Source organism: Myotis lucifugus, unplaced genomic scaffold (genome assembly GCF_000147115.1).
Source record: "Myotis lucifugus unplaced genomic scaffold, Myoluc2.0 scaffold_647, whole genome shotgun sequence".
Classification (NCBI taxonomy): Eukaryota; Metazoa; Chordata; class Mammalia; order Chiroptera; family Vespertilionidae; genus Myotis; species Myotis lucifugus.
Window position 1 is genome coordinate 208736 of NW_005871695.1, and position 15465 is coordinate 224200.

Here is a 15465-nt window from a genome sequence, read left to right on the forward strand (position 1 = left end):
TGCTCCTTTTTTCCCCCTCCTTGACCATTCCCCTGATCCCTACCCCCCCGCCCCCCCGCCCCGTGTCTTGTGTCCATTGGTTAATCTTATATGCATGCATATAAGTCCTTCAGTTGGTCTCTTAATCCCCCCCCCAATCTAGTAGATTATTGACTGCATTTCCCTCCCCCTTTACCCACCCCTCCTGTCTGGTAACCACCCCTTTGGTCTCTGTTTCCAGGAGTCTGTTTTTGTTTTTTTTTTAGATTCCACATATAAGTGAAACCATGTGGTACTTGTCTTTCTCTGCCTGACTTACTTCACTTCAAATAAGACCTCCGGACCCACCCATGCTGTTGTAAAGGGCGACATTTCATTCCTTTTTGTTGCCGCGTGATATTCCACTGCATAGATGTACACATCTTTGTTCATCTGTGGCTGCACACTTAGGTAGCTCCCATGAGCATAAATCTGTTCTCCTTAATACCCAGAGTGGACTTGCTGGGTCATGAGATAGCTCTATTTTTTTAAAAAAATATATTTTTATTGATTTCAGAGAGAAAGGGAGAAGGAGAGAGAGATAGAAACATCAATGATGAGAGGGAATCATTGATCGGCTGCCTCCTGCACACCCTGCACCCCCACTGGTGATGGAGCCCACAATCCAGGCATGTGCCCTTGACCAGAATCAAACCTGGGACCCTTCAGTCTGCAGGCTGATGCCCTATCCACTGAGCCACACCGGCCAGGGCAGGATAGCTCTATTTTTAGTTTTGTGAGGCATCTCCATGCAGTTTTCAGTCCCACCGACAGTGTACAAGGGTTCCCTCTGCTTAAGGCATCTATTTTGAAAACCTAAACATGACATGGGAACCAAGATTTCGTTTGTGGTTACTTTGATTTTCAACCTGTAATGTTATCAGAAGAGGCTTTAGGCATTTTTCTTTCCTTTTCTTCACTGTCTGTGTTTTTGAGACTCCTGGCTCATGTATTTGGCCTGAATACAAACAACAGAAGGACAACCCAAAGGAAATTAATCCATCGCAGTTCGAATTTCAATTTTGCCTATTTTTATCGCTCACATTTTTTACCATCTGGAAATTTTTCCATCACTAGCTAAAAATACGATGCTCCTTTTCAAAGACTTTGGAGTTTTAAAGACAGACACATGCGATTTTATTCTCGTCGTGTATGGCATTATTTAGTATACTTAAAGGAATAGGCTCATTTTAATTTTCCCTCACATTGAATACATAAACACTGCATATATGTCCATATGTGCCAAGACTGATATTTTGTACTTGAATGAGGACAAAGTACCTGCATAGCTCATGGACACGGACAATAGTGCGGGGAAGGCCTGGGAGGGGGTATGGGGGTGGGAACGTGGTATTGGGAGTCGGTGGGGAGAAAAAAGGGGGACATCTGTAATACTTTCAATAATAAATATAAATACATTTTAAAAATCAGAAAAAAATACTTGTAATTATCAAGATTCTGGCTTGAGTTATACTCATTTTGACTAAATGTCCTTGCAAAATTGAAAAAAATCAATTTTGTGTAATATGGTTTTTGTTATTATTATGACAAATAAAGGAAATTATAATTAGAAGTATGCATGCAGTTTTAAATCCTGACCTAATATAGTCAAACAAGTAGAAAAATTTTAATGATATAATAAATTTTAACTAGGTGTTCAAGTTTAACATTATTTTTATCTTCACCTGAGGATGTATTTATTGCTCTTAGAGAAATACTGATGTGAGATAGAGAGAGACATCAATTGGTTGCCTCCTGTACCTGCCCAAATGGAGGACTGAACTGAAACCTGGGTATGTGCCCTGGCCAGGGAATCAAACACGCCACCTTTTGGTGTACAGGGCGATGCTCCCACCCACTGAGCCACCCTGCCCGGGCTCACTATATCCTCTTTTCAGAAATCAATACATCCCCCAACTTTATTTCCTTACATTAAATCTACTAGTCTGTGAATCCCTCACAACAGTGTTTCCAATAGTGGATTCTTTGAAAGAGCTTTTCTGCCCTGGGATTCTGTAGACAGAAAAGGCCCACCCTGCACCTCTGCATGAGAGCCATTAAAAGCTCACCATCTGTTGTCTACTTCCCCGGGGAGGAAGTGCCCGAGGCCAATGAGCCGTGTCCGCTCTGCTTTTAACTGTGAAGCATCAGAGGGAGAGCCTGTCTCCATGTAAAAGTGAAACCCTCCGTAAGTAAAGTCTTTGTGCCTCTAGACCAGCGGTTCTCAACCTGTGGGTCGCGACCCCTTTGGCAGTCGAACGACCCTTTCACAGGGGTCGCCTAAGACCATCCTGCAGATCAGATATTTACATGACGATTCATAACAGCAGCAACATGACAGTTAGGAAGTAACAACGAAAACAATTTCATGGTTGGGTCACAACATGAGGAACTGTATTTAAAGGGCCAGAAGGTTGAGAACCACTGCTCTAGGTAAAATGGAAATGCATTCTCACACGTTTCTCTGAGAATCATTCCTGAAACCACGGGCGGGGACTGTGGTGTGAAACAGTTCACCATGATGTCTGTGATCTGCATGGGCTCAACACCCACGGAAGACGCTCCGGGACCGGGACCTTTTGTTCTCTGCGTTTTACCTTTGATCGAAGGTAGCGCTTTTTTTTTTTTTTTGGTTAAATGTTAAAATTAGGTGCATCGATTTGGTGAGTGTATGAAAACAGTGCCATTTCTGGAAAATGTATATTAAAGAAGAGAGAAGACGTAGAAGAGAGAACAAACCTGAAGCGTGTGGCCCGATACCAGCACCCCAGCAGGACCTGAGGGATGGGATAGCCATGTGCCCGTGGACGCAGACACGTGACACAGGATAGGCCCCCCACTGACCCCAAGGACCGAGGCGGTGGAACGGTTACTATAGAAGTCACCGAGGCCCCAGTTAGTTTGTGCCACAGCCTATTGTTACCATTGTTAAAGGGAACAGAAACCTGGGTGCTAGCGTCAGAAAACATTCAAACCTGTGAAGACATTTTGTGAGTTTATTTGGGCCAAACTGTTGGCAATTGTGGGGAAGCAGAATCTCAACGGATTGGGATAGTGCTCCGGAGAATGGCGTTTTTTTTGCCCCATTTTGTACATTGTATTCAGAGGAGGGGACGTAGGTGGGTTACATGAAACCCATTGGTGGTAGTCTAGGGAGGCGGGAGACAGCCAAGTGGGAAACCTCTGGGATTGGATAAAAAGTGAAATGATAGACACCTGCTTCTTTTAGGTGCATACAGGGTACATAGGCGTTAACAGTCAACAATGAACAAGATAACAGTAACAATGAGGGAACTTGTGGTCTCTCTCCTGGTGCCCTGGCACATTGGCTGTGCCCTGAGGGGTCCTGAAAAAGGGAAGTGACAAGGCACCCTGACATGTCACAGGTGGGCTATCTTAGATGCAAAAAGACCATAAGCTCAGTAAAGATTGAAGTTGATCTTTGTCAGGGAAGATACTGGCCTAGGACAGTGGTCGGCAAACTGCGGCTCTCGAGCCACATGCGGCTCTTTGGCCCCTTGAGTGTGGCCCTTCCACAAAATACCACGTGTGGGCGCGCACGTACAGTGGGATTGAAACTTCGTGGCCCATGTGCAGAAGTTGGTATTTTGTGGAAGAGCCACACTCAAGGGGCCAAAGAGCCGCATGTGGCTCGCAAGCCGCAGTTTGCCAACCACTGGCCTAGGACATGCCTACCCACTATGAACTGCTTTTTAATTAAAACGTTTTAATTTCAGACCCTCCTCTGTGGTTCCTTTAGGTCTCTGAGTTTGCAAGGCCGCCATGCAGGCCCCCCCTGAGCTAGTCAGGCTAGCAAGGGGCCCCTTTTCATCTACATGGGGATCAGGAGTGGAAAAGTGGATAGCCCTCTCTGCCCACGCAATTTAATAGACATCTGTGATAAACCGCTTGGAACATGCTGGTACGTGTCGTGGAGAAAGCTAAGCAGTGAGGGGGAGTGGGGAGGGATGGAGGTGAGGTTTAAGCAGAGTGGTCAGGACAGCCTCGCCGAGGGTTGGGCAGGAGCCTGAATGGGGACTGAGATGTCAGCTGACTGGGCAGTTAGATCGACTCCTTCTGTCTGACCTACAGTTTTCAGTGTTATTACCTGTTTTGTTTTTTTCTTTCTCAAAGACAAGTACCTTTTCCGCAGTTGTACTTCTCGGAAAGCCAAACCACTTTATCTCAGGGGTGTGCCCATAGAGGGCCTTGGTGAGTTTTAAATGTTAATTAAAGAGTAATTAATTATTCCCCATTGTTCCTACTCTTGCCTAACCTTTTATTATTATTATTATTACTATTATTAAATATATTTTTGTTGATTTCAGAGAAGAAGGGAGAGGGAGACATAGAAACACCAGTGATGAGAATCATTGATCGGCTGCCTCCTGCACACCCCACACTGGGGATCGAGCCTACAACCCGGGCATGTGCCCTGATTGGGAATTGAACCCATGACCTTCTGTTTGATAGGTTGACCCTCAACCACTGAGACACACCGGCTGGGCTGTTTGCTTCTTTACTGTTTCAGCCTCTTAGATTCTTAATGTTACTTAATTATTACTGTCCCATTTTTCAGATGAGGAAATCAGGGCACAGGCAAATAAAGGCACAGGCCCGGGGTCATACTGCTGGAAGCGGGGGAGCCACGGGGACACCTGCCTGCCCTGGCCTGGTAGTTGATGGAACTCTCCATTGTGGGAAACCGCCTATTGTCTTCACTGGCAGAGAGGTGTGGACAAGGAACCCGGAAGGCTGGTGATCCCTGAAGCCCTGGCAAAGGTCAGGGCTGTGCACCCACTGTTAGTCCAGACAATGGTAGCTGAAGCAACTTCCCCATTTACTATTATGTAAATCCTTGCTGATGGGCTAGTCTGCCTGTTACTGGAAATTGCCTGCCTAAGGGCTATGGGTGTATCCCAAACCAATAAAAGGTTGGCACAGCCTGAGCACCAGTGGAAGTCCTTCCTCTTGAGTTGGACTTGCCCGCCTGGTCCCCCAATATTCCCAAATTATCTCTTGTCTCTTCTCTTTCATTTGTGTGCTGCTCCTCTTCCAGATCCTGAACCCTGAACCACACGGGACGTGGAGGGAAACATTTACCACAATATGGGTTGATCCTCCATCTATTTATTAATCAGCCAATAGTAAGGGGTCATTGTCTCTGTGCTGTGCTCTGTCCCAGGTGGTAGGGTGACTTGCCAATAAGGAAAAACGGTCCTTATGTGACTTTCCCCACATGACGGCATAGAAAATGCTCTCTTCGTGAGTGGGGTCCTGGTCCTGTAGACAAGGCAAAACAAGCAAACAAACAAAAACCCACCAACAAACGACAAAGAGAAAGAAAGAAAGAAATGGACAGAGTCATAACTCAGAGAGAGGAGCGCCCTGCACATTCTCGTGCAGAGAGCACCTGGCCCTCCCCACCCCACCCCCGCCCTTCAGTGCTGGCGTCTCCACCTTAAGCTGCACAAGCTGCTAGTTCTGAGCCCAGGCCGCCTGCCTTGTCCCCAGGTGGAGGGAGGCATAGTTGTCTACCATTCCCTATGTTTGGACAGCTCGTATATTTGAAAACGATTAAATTCTATATTCTGATTTGCTGGTGGATCAAATTCAGTTACACTGCCTTTCTCCCATGTAGTGTATTCCCTGACTCCGTAAGTATATTTAACAAAGGCTTGCTGCATGCTGGAATTTAATTTGCGTCTGCCATAACATTTCTCTTTTAGAATCCATTGCTCGTCTTAGGAGGAATCTGTAAGACACATTTATTATCCATGTTAGTGCTGGGTTCTTTCCCATCTTCCAAATATGTCCAGCAGCGAGAGGAGAGAGTGTTGGGACTGTTTATAGGTGGGAAAATGAGTGAGGGATTGGACGGCGATAGTCCTGTGGCTTTCAGGCAGCGGAACCAGGCTCCAGGTTCGTGGCAGCATCTGTTTTGTTCCTGTTCAGTGTCAGGGAAGGTTAAGGTCTCGGTTGTAGCTCTGATGTCTTGCCAAGACGTTTCAGAAAAACAATCCTACTTATTTATAGCTCAACCCTAGGGCCCTGGTGTTGGTGCCGGATGGGCACTCAGAAACATCACTGCACATAAAAGGAGCAGATACCTCATAAAGAAAACTGGCATTCTTCTCTACATTTATCAGGAGCCTTTGCGTCAGGAAAAGGACACGTCTTTTCTGGCAGGTACAGGACAGTTCTATCACAAATGTGTATTAATGCATTAGCCCATTTAAAAGTAATGCAGGGCCACGTTAACAAAAGAAAAATTTTATCTTTAAAAAGAAAAAGACTATTGATGTTCCCAGAACTCATTGGAAATCCAATATAATAAAGAGGTAATATGCAACTTAACCCTCATGCAGTCACAAGATGGCTGCGTCCACAGCAGAGGCGGGTTCCCTTAAGGAGCGATCAGCAGGGACCTGAGGCTGCGTGGTGCAGGGCCGGAGCGGGGGACCTGAGGCTGTGCCCCCTGCCCCAGTGCCAGGCCATGAGACCTCAGGCTGTGCCCTTTGCCCTAGGCCTGGGGACCTGAGGCTGTGCCCTCTGCCCATCAGGGCTTGATGGTGGTGGGGTCGGCCGGGTCTGTGTCTCCCATGATTTTGAGGCGTACGTGGGTGGGCGGGGACTTGACTCTGGGTCCCGCGGCGTGCCCCAGACTCTGACAGGAGGGAGATTTTCATATACATTTTACTAATTTTCTTTCCTCTCTGACACTTCTATTATAGTGAAAGGGCAAATAGCAATGTTAAAATATTTTCTCTAATTAATCCCCGTTTAATATGCATGAATTTCGTGCACGGGGCCACTAGTAATGAACTAAAAAGAGACATTTGGCTCCCAGCTTCCCAGCATCACTGCGCAGGCGATGTCCCAGGTGCTGGGAGAGAAGAAAGCACCGATGAGACCCTTGATGGATGGGCCCTCCATTTAGTTCCAAAAAGACACAAGTTCCCTGTCTTCTAGCCAGAGCCCCGCGAATCACTGCCACCCAGATGCCTGGTGAAGCCCTCCCCGAAATGACAATGAAAATAACTACATCGTTAAGCGAGTCAACTTATTATTTTTTTAAATACTCCTTTGGCAACGCAGACACGCTGACATTCGTAACAAAGGAAAAGGAGCGTTTTCATAAGCAAAGGCTCTCAGAGCTCCGCCGTGCAGCATATACGAAGCTGCGGTTGTGGTGACTGCTCAGCAATAGAGACGACTCAGGCTGTGTCGGGACCAGCTGCTCGGTGCTCGGAGAATGAGGGGAAAAGGAAGGCTTCAGTCACTCAGATGCTTCCCCTCCTTCTCAACCTTCAGTTTGTGAAAAGAACAGAGACAAGAAGGATGTGGAACAGAAGAACGATTGCTGCATAAAATCTTCCCCTTCATTCTTCTCAGACACGTTCCCTTCCGTAAACTCACTCTCCACACGTGTGGGAGCTGAGGGCAGCGTGCAAGGGGCTGGCTGCGTCCCTGGGCTGCATGGCCCTGGGAGACCAGAAGTGCGGCAGCTGCAGTCACAGCTCCAGGCTTCCTGTCCCAGCGCTCACAGCGCCCACCAGAGCCCAGGAGTTTTCTAAAACCTCCTTCGCAGGTGGATGGATCCTGAGCTGTCAGGGCAAAGGTTTGCATTAATCGCTTTTCTCCGTGTGCAGAGTGCGCACGCCACCCGGGGAGTCGGCGCCCGTGTCCGCGTGGTGTCTCGGGGAATGGAATTCACGGTGACAGGGCCTCGCTGCCCTGTTTCACCAGCACCACCTACACCGAGACAGGTTACGGGTGTTTTCACTCTCGGTGCCGGAGCAAACTCAACCGTGACGTAGTCACAGCGCATCCCTGGAGGAAGTCAGGATTTGTAAACATGCAGTGATCTGAGGGAAGGCGGCGTTGGGCTTGCACGGCCTTCCTCTCTCACCGGCGGGGGTTTGGTTGTTAAAAAGCAAATTCCAATGGAGTCCGTTTGAAGCTCTCACTGGCTTTAAGAAGTGATTCGTGAATGGGGTGCAGAAGGCGCTCCCAGGGGTTGTGCAAAATAGGAGGGTTCCATAGGAAGAAGGGGGAGGACCGGGAGCTCTTAGCAAAAGAGGAGCAAGCATAACTTCAGACCAGGGCCTCCAATGTTGGAGGCAAGGGAAGGCAAGGGGTGCGTCATGTGGATCGCCTCCTCTTTCTTTCTCTTTTAAATATATTTTTTTTATTGATTTCCAAGAGGAAGGGACAGGGAGAGAGAGAGAGAGAACATCAATGATGAGAGAGAATCACGGATCGCCTGCCTCCTGCACGCCCCGCACTGGAGATGGAGCATGTGCCCTGACCGGGAATCGAACCGGGACCTCCTGGTTCATAGGTTGATGCTCAACCACTGAGCCACACCGGCTAGGCGATCGCCTCTTCTTTCTCTGGGGGATGGAGAGGGCCCGGGGACTGACGGCCTCCTGGTGTTGGTGGAGTGTGCCAGCCTGGTGACTCAGATGACCGCTCTGGAGAAGGTTGAAATGGCCATTAGGTCAAGTAGTAAGTCCTGGGCTTTAGCACAAGTCACGCCATTTTGGGCCTGAGGTTTTCTCTTTCGCGGGGCTTTAGGACAATGTGATTGTGGGAGGATCTGTGTAAGGTCTCACCTTTATTCTGTAAGTGGGTTTTTTTGTTTGTTTGTTTGTTTTTCACCAGAGGCTCAAATTTGATCTCAGCATTGCAAATTGTCATGACTCCAATAACCCACATATTCCTTATCGATAAACCATGAATAGAGTGACTGCTAGTCCTCTGGTCTTTCTCCTCCCCTAGAGGCTGTGACACGGCACCTTCCCCTGCCTCCAGCCAGCGAGCCACCGACCGAGAGCAGTGAGCCGCCTCACTGATGGCCTGACCTCTGAGCAGCCCCCACGTGCGAACTTGAACTGGCGTCCAGGAGGGTGAGGGCAAGTGGATTTCCTCTTCCCACAAGCACAGAATCCAGTTCTCACTGCTTCCTAACCGCTCCCCGGCCAGGGCTGTGCTCCCGGGAGCCATCCCACTTCCTCCTTCCCCTTTCTGAAACAATGAACTGTGTTCTCTTTTATTTGTTGCAGTCCCAGTTGGAAAATGTCCACTATGCTGTCACCTGTCTAAGCAGCTTCTTCTTTTTTTAAAAAAAATATATTTTTATTGATTTTTTACAGAGAGAAAGGGAGAGAGATAGAGAGTCAGAAACATTGATGAGAGAGAAACATCAACCAGCTGCCTCCTGCACACCTCCCACTGGGGATGTGCCCGCAACCAAGGCACATGCCCTTGACCGGAATCGAACCTGGGACCCTTCAGTCCACAGACCGACGCTCTCTCCACTGAGCCAAACCGGTCTTGGCTCTAAGCAGCTTCTAACTCAGCTTCTCCCGAGGTCATGACGTAAATTAGCCTCGAAGATGAGCGGAACGTCCCGTATTAACAATTCTGTACAGTCAGGAGTCTGTGGTCACAACACCGTGTCAGGAATTGCCGAGGTGTAAATTGCTTCTGCTTTAAGAATGATTCTTTCTATTAAATTATGGTCCGAAGCCAAGAGGAGCCAGACGTCATAGCAATGACTTTAAGTATTAGAAATTAAAATATATATATATTATTTATATATGCATATATTATATATATGTATATATTATATATATTATATATATATATATAAATATATATATATATATCATATATATATATATATTATATATATATATATATATATGTATTGACTTCAGAGAGGAAGGGAGAGGGAGATAGAAACATCAATGATGAGAGAGAATCATTGATTGGCTGCCTTCTGCACCACCCCCCTCACACACACACACACAACCCGGGCATGTGTCCTGACTGGAAATTGAACCGTGACCTCTTGGTTCATAGGTTGATACTGAACCACTGAGCCACACCGGTCGGGAGATTATTAGGAATTTTAAATGAAGTGTTTAACTTTGTGAGATTTCACCGGACCTGCAAATACGTTACTGTATTTATGTGACTCGGGGCTTGTAAGCATTTGAAACTGGTATTATGTTCCAGCACCGCCAGGGGCGTGATGCGATGCGCATTTGTTAACCTAAGATCCCTGGACACTCGGGTGCCAAGGAGACCGTTTCCAGCAAAGCAGACGAGGCAGGGTCCATCGCTCTGCTCCCTCCAAGGAGCATCCGGGCCGGGGGGGCCATCTCCGAGGAGAGATGGAAACAAGCGCCTTTGTCACACCTGCGCCAGGGATCGCGCTCTGCACGACGCATGTCACAGGGAGGGACGTCACAGGCTGTAAAGGGCGTTGGTCGTGTGCGCAGTGAAGACATGCCCACACCGGGGAAGCCCGGGGCTGCCTACATCTCCACACGAAACACTTCCTGCCCGTCATGCTCACATGGAAAACGCTGGTATTAACTCGACATCCTGTTCATTGATTGGTTCTTTAATTTGTATAAGAAAAGCAGCGTGTTTTACAGAACGCAGCTCTTGGTTGACCCTGGTTATCGTCTTCAATGAAGTCATTGCCTCCATAGAAGCCCAGAGGGTTTTCAGAATGAAAAACAGTGTAAGAACTCTCCCTACGCAGAGTTCTTACAATTCCAGCCCTCCTGTCTTCCAAACAAGCGTGTTATTCATTGTGTTTCTCTGCCACGTTCAGACCTAAACACGGAAGGAAGTGGATGGGGACTGAATTGTAAGTAACCTCTTTCTTTTCTTTTTTTTTAAAAATATATTTTACTGATTTTTTACAGAGAGGAAGTGAGAAGGATAGAGAGTTAGAAACATCGATGAGAGAGAAACATCGATTCAGCTGCCTCCTGCACACACTCCCTACTGGGGATGTGCCCAGAAGCAAGGTACATGCCCTTGACCGGAATCGAACCTGGGACCCTTTAGACCACAGGCTGACGCTCTATCCACTGAGAAAAACCGGTTAGGGCAGTAACCGCTTTCTTAAATTTCCAAAACCAGAGAGTGACAACGTTGAGATTTTGATCTAGGTCCAAGTCTCTCTCGCAGGTCACTTGGAAATGTTTCTGACAAATTAAAGACACACATTGAAAGCCACAGGGAATGGCAGAGGCGGCCCCTCCTCGCTGCCCCTGTGGGTACCGACACCTCCAGGATTTCAGTTCATGGTGGGCGTGGCCTCCTCCAGGCCTGGGCAGCTGACGTGTGGTCCCAACATGTATGAGGCGCTGACCTGGGCTCCCCAGCACGCGTGGCAGACCCCCGGGCAGGAGCCTCGGTCGCTGGGCACAGACAGCTCAATGATTTTCACTTGTTATTCTCTCCTTCAAATTTCAAGGGTGAACTCCCCCAATGCTACTCCATGACAAAGTAAGAATGTATACCTGGAGGGGCAATTCGGGTAATTAACTTAAAATATGTTTTTAATGATTTTTATAGAGAGAGAGGAAGGGAGAGGGATAGAGAGATAGAAACATCCATGAAAGAGAAATATCATCTATTGGCTGCCTCCTGTACGCCCCTCACTGGGGATGGAGCCTGCAACCCAGGCCTGTGCCCTGACCGGGAATCGAACCAGTGACCTCTTGGTTCATGGTTGATGGTCAACCACTGGGCCACGCCAGCCGGGTGCATTATTAGTAATTTAACTGTGTTAGAAACTTTGAGTCAGAAGGTAACTGGGGAGACTGTAGATCAGATAACACCTCCCCCCAGCCATGATGCTAGATTTTTTATAAAAAGTCTTCAAAGTATTCTCATTCTTATTCCTATTCCTTCAACAACAGTTGTTGAGGCATGGATGTTTGAGGAGGTAGGAGCCAATGTGAGGAACACGGTGGGAAGCCTGCCCTGAGGGGACTGTCCCTGGGAGAGCCAATTGCTCATGCAGAGAGGGCGCTGGGTGAGACTGGCAGGCACAGGGCACAGCGTGGTGGGTCCTGGGCTCGGACGGCGCCGGCTCTGAGGGGCCGTCCACACCTCAGTTTTCCATGACCTCATAACCGAGAACCAGGCACGGCAACCAGTCATCTACTTAGTTGTGTAAATAATTTTGCAATTAATTCCAAATAAATTACTTTCAATTATCTGCACAAATAATTCTATGACTATGTACACATGTTATAAAACTCAAAGAACATTTATTTTTATTTAGAGCAAAGTTTTTCCAAAGGAAAAGAAACGTCTCCATTAAACTATGATTACCCTTAAAATTAAGTTTTCAGTTTTCTCAGGAACGAGGGGGAAACCCCTAACTTGCTTTGTAAATTTGCAATAGCCCTCCACGTGTGAGCACTGTCGTCGGAGTATTCCGAAGGAGAGTTTATGTAGAAGGTGGGAGACGTGTGTTTATACGCCGTTTTATGCCAAGCACTAGGCAGGCTGGGTAGCAACAACGCTTGCTTCCTGAACCTCTAGCTCGATACTGTCTTTGGTTTCATGCCTGTCCATCTTGGCTGTTTTCAATTGAGTGGCTTCTTCCCTCTGTTCTGGATTCTAACCTCGGTCAGATATACCATGTGCTGCAAGTATTTCCTCCAGGCCTGCTTTCTGCCTTCCACTTTCTTAATGTATTTTGATGAGTGAAATATTTTAATGTGAATGAATTTTATTTTAAAAATATATATTTTATTGATTTTTCACAGAGAGGAAGAGAGAGGGATAGAGAGTTAGAAACATTGATGAGAGAGAAACATCGGTCAGCTGCCTCCTGCACACCTCCTTCTGGGGATGTGCCCATAACCAAGGTACATGCCCTTGGCCGGAATCGAACCTGAGACCTTTCAGTCCACAGGCCGACGCTCTATCCACTGAGCCAAACCAGTTAGGTGTGAATGAATTTTAAATGCATTAGTCAGGTTGGATTTTACTGAGCTGAGTCTTCATTTTTTAAAATCTATTTAAAAAAATATATTAATGATTCAGAGAGTAAGGGAGAGGGAGAGGGAGAGAGAAAGAGAGAGAGAGAGAGAGAGAGAGAGAGAGAGAGAGAGAGAGAGAGAAACATCAATGATGAGAGAGAATCATGGATAGGCTGCTTCCTGCACACCCCACACTGGGGACTGAGCCCACAACCTGGGCATGTGCCCTAAATGGGAATCCAACCGTGACCTCCTGGTTCTTAGGTTGATGCTCAACCATTGAGCCTCGCCAGCCGGATTGGGTCAGCATTTTCTATAGGTGCCTGTCCCCCACCTCCGCCTGATGGGCATCAGCATCCCACTGGGTCCCTTGGAGGCCACTGACCAGCTCACCTGCACCAGGACGTGACCCAGGGAGGCCACCAGCCGCCCAGCCCTACCAGTTAGTTTGGAATATTTTGCACACAAAGATCATAGCTGCCTTAAATGTGTTTTAATATATATATTTTTCTAGTTTTTGCAGTGCCAGTGATGGCCTGCCACGCTTTCTACGCCCACACGAAAATCTGAACTCCAAACATATATTTTTAACTGTTGCCCAAATGTAAACATTTTTTAAATTTTTTTTCTCACATTCGGTGTATGAGTTCTATCTGCTCCTGATTTGGAAAAATAACTAGTTCTATTGCTTATCATCACAATCATCATAAAAAATAAACCGGAGGTGGGACACACATATGACTAACATCCTGAGTTTGGGGAGGTCTTTGGGGAGGAGGAGGGAGAAAACTCCCTCTACAGGTGGAACGAGAGGACGTCGGACCTTAGCTCAGCCCAGATTCCGTTTACCCCGGGCCTTCCAGATCCGCCGTTTTACCTCACAGCACGGCTGAGCGCGGAAAAGAATGTAGAAAAGTCGGTGTAATAGCTGCTTGTTTGCTTCCAAGGGATGGAGTTTGTCCAGGAAGAAGCGGAGGGAGCAGCCCGAGCCCCAGGTCCCGGGACGGAGCGGGGTGCCTGCAAGGACCGTCCCTCTTTCTCTCACGGGGCACCCACGGGCCGCACCCTCCCGGCCACATGGGCTCCTGGGGGCAGGAGATGGGCAGCTTTGGGCCCCGCTGGGTTTGGCTGCGATGGGCCGGGCCTGGTGAAGAACGGACAGGGGCTCCTCAGCCTCGGGCCGAGCCGCAGCCGGCCGCTCACTGTTCTCGCAGCGCTGAGCTGTCCCATCCATCACGCCGGCCGCACGCTCTCGCATTGACGAGGTTCTGACGGGGGCAGTGACTGATTCCGAAAATCCCTCCCCAGCAGGCCCCTGGCAGAAAGTAGATTTGGGTTATTTACAGAACATTTATTGAGCTCCAACTTCCCGAGGCCCAGCATGGAACGGTGGGGCAGAGACAACGTAATTTGGTGCAGATATGGTTTTTGTACTTTGTAACCGCAGCAGCGTGTATTCTTAAAAGAGTGTGCAAGATGCGAAGGAGCAAGAAATCCGGGGTAGTCAGCGATTATGACAAACCGAAGATGTGAGAATGAACCCGTGACCTGTGCGCCAGGTGCCGAGTCCCCTGGGAGCCGGACTGAATCCTAAGCTCGGCGTTGGAGGGTGGTGGAGGGCGTTGGAGGGCGGTGGACAGTGGGGTACACTTGGGTGGGCCGCAGCACAGGGCTCACATGACACTGTGGTATCTCCTTAAAGATGGCTTCTTCCTTAAACATGAGCCAGGACAAAAGCAGTGAACAGATAGACAGTTACGTGACCTTTCACACCCGCTGCACATGATAAACACTGGACACCAATCGATGGTCCATTCAGCTTCCCCTTTTAACCACCCAGGAGGTTTGTAGGAAGGAGTTAAATGCTGGTTAACGATTATATTCTGTACAATTAAGTGCACCACGAACCCAGCAGATTTTGAGTTAAAAGGTTATCTGTAATTACATAATCATTAACGTGTTTGGACAAGCTCAGCTGGTTAGCGCATCCTCCCGACAGGCCAAGGTGGTGGCTTCAGTCCCCGCTCAGGGACATGCGAGCAGCCACCAGTGAAGGCATCAACAGTGGAACAACACATCGGTGTTTCTCTCCCTCTCTTCCCCCCTCAAATCAATAAATAAAAATTTGTAAAAAGAGCAGATGCTAAACAGCAAATGCTAAATGGATAATATATTAGGAAACAATGAAAAAAAAAGGAAAAAATGAAGCAATGAATTCACGTTCGGCCCTGGAGGAATTCTGGGGAAACACGCGTTGTAATGTCTTATTACAAACCGATTGAGGGTCACACCCGGAGGCCCACACACCGAGGCCCGCACACGGAGGCCCGCACACCGAGGCCCACACCCGGAGGCCCGCACACCGAGGCCCACACCCGGAGGCCCGCACACCGAGGCCCGCACACCGAGGCCCACACCCGGAGGCCCGCACACCGAGGCCCGCACACCGAGGCCCACACACCGAGTCCCGCACACCGAGGCCCACACACGGAGGCCCGCACACTTAGTTCGCACATCTATGCCCGCACACCGAGGTCCGCACACCGAGGCCCACACACTGAGGCCCGCACACTGATGCCCACTCCCCGATTCTTGCACTCCAATGCCTTCACACCGAGTCCTGCACACCGATTTCCTCACA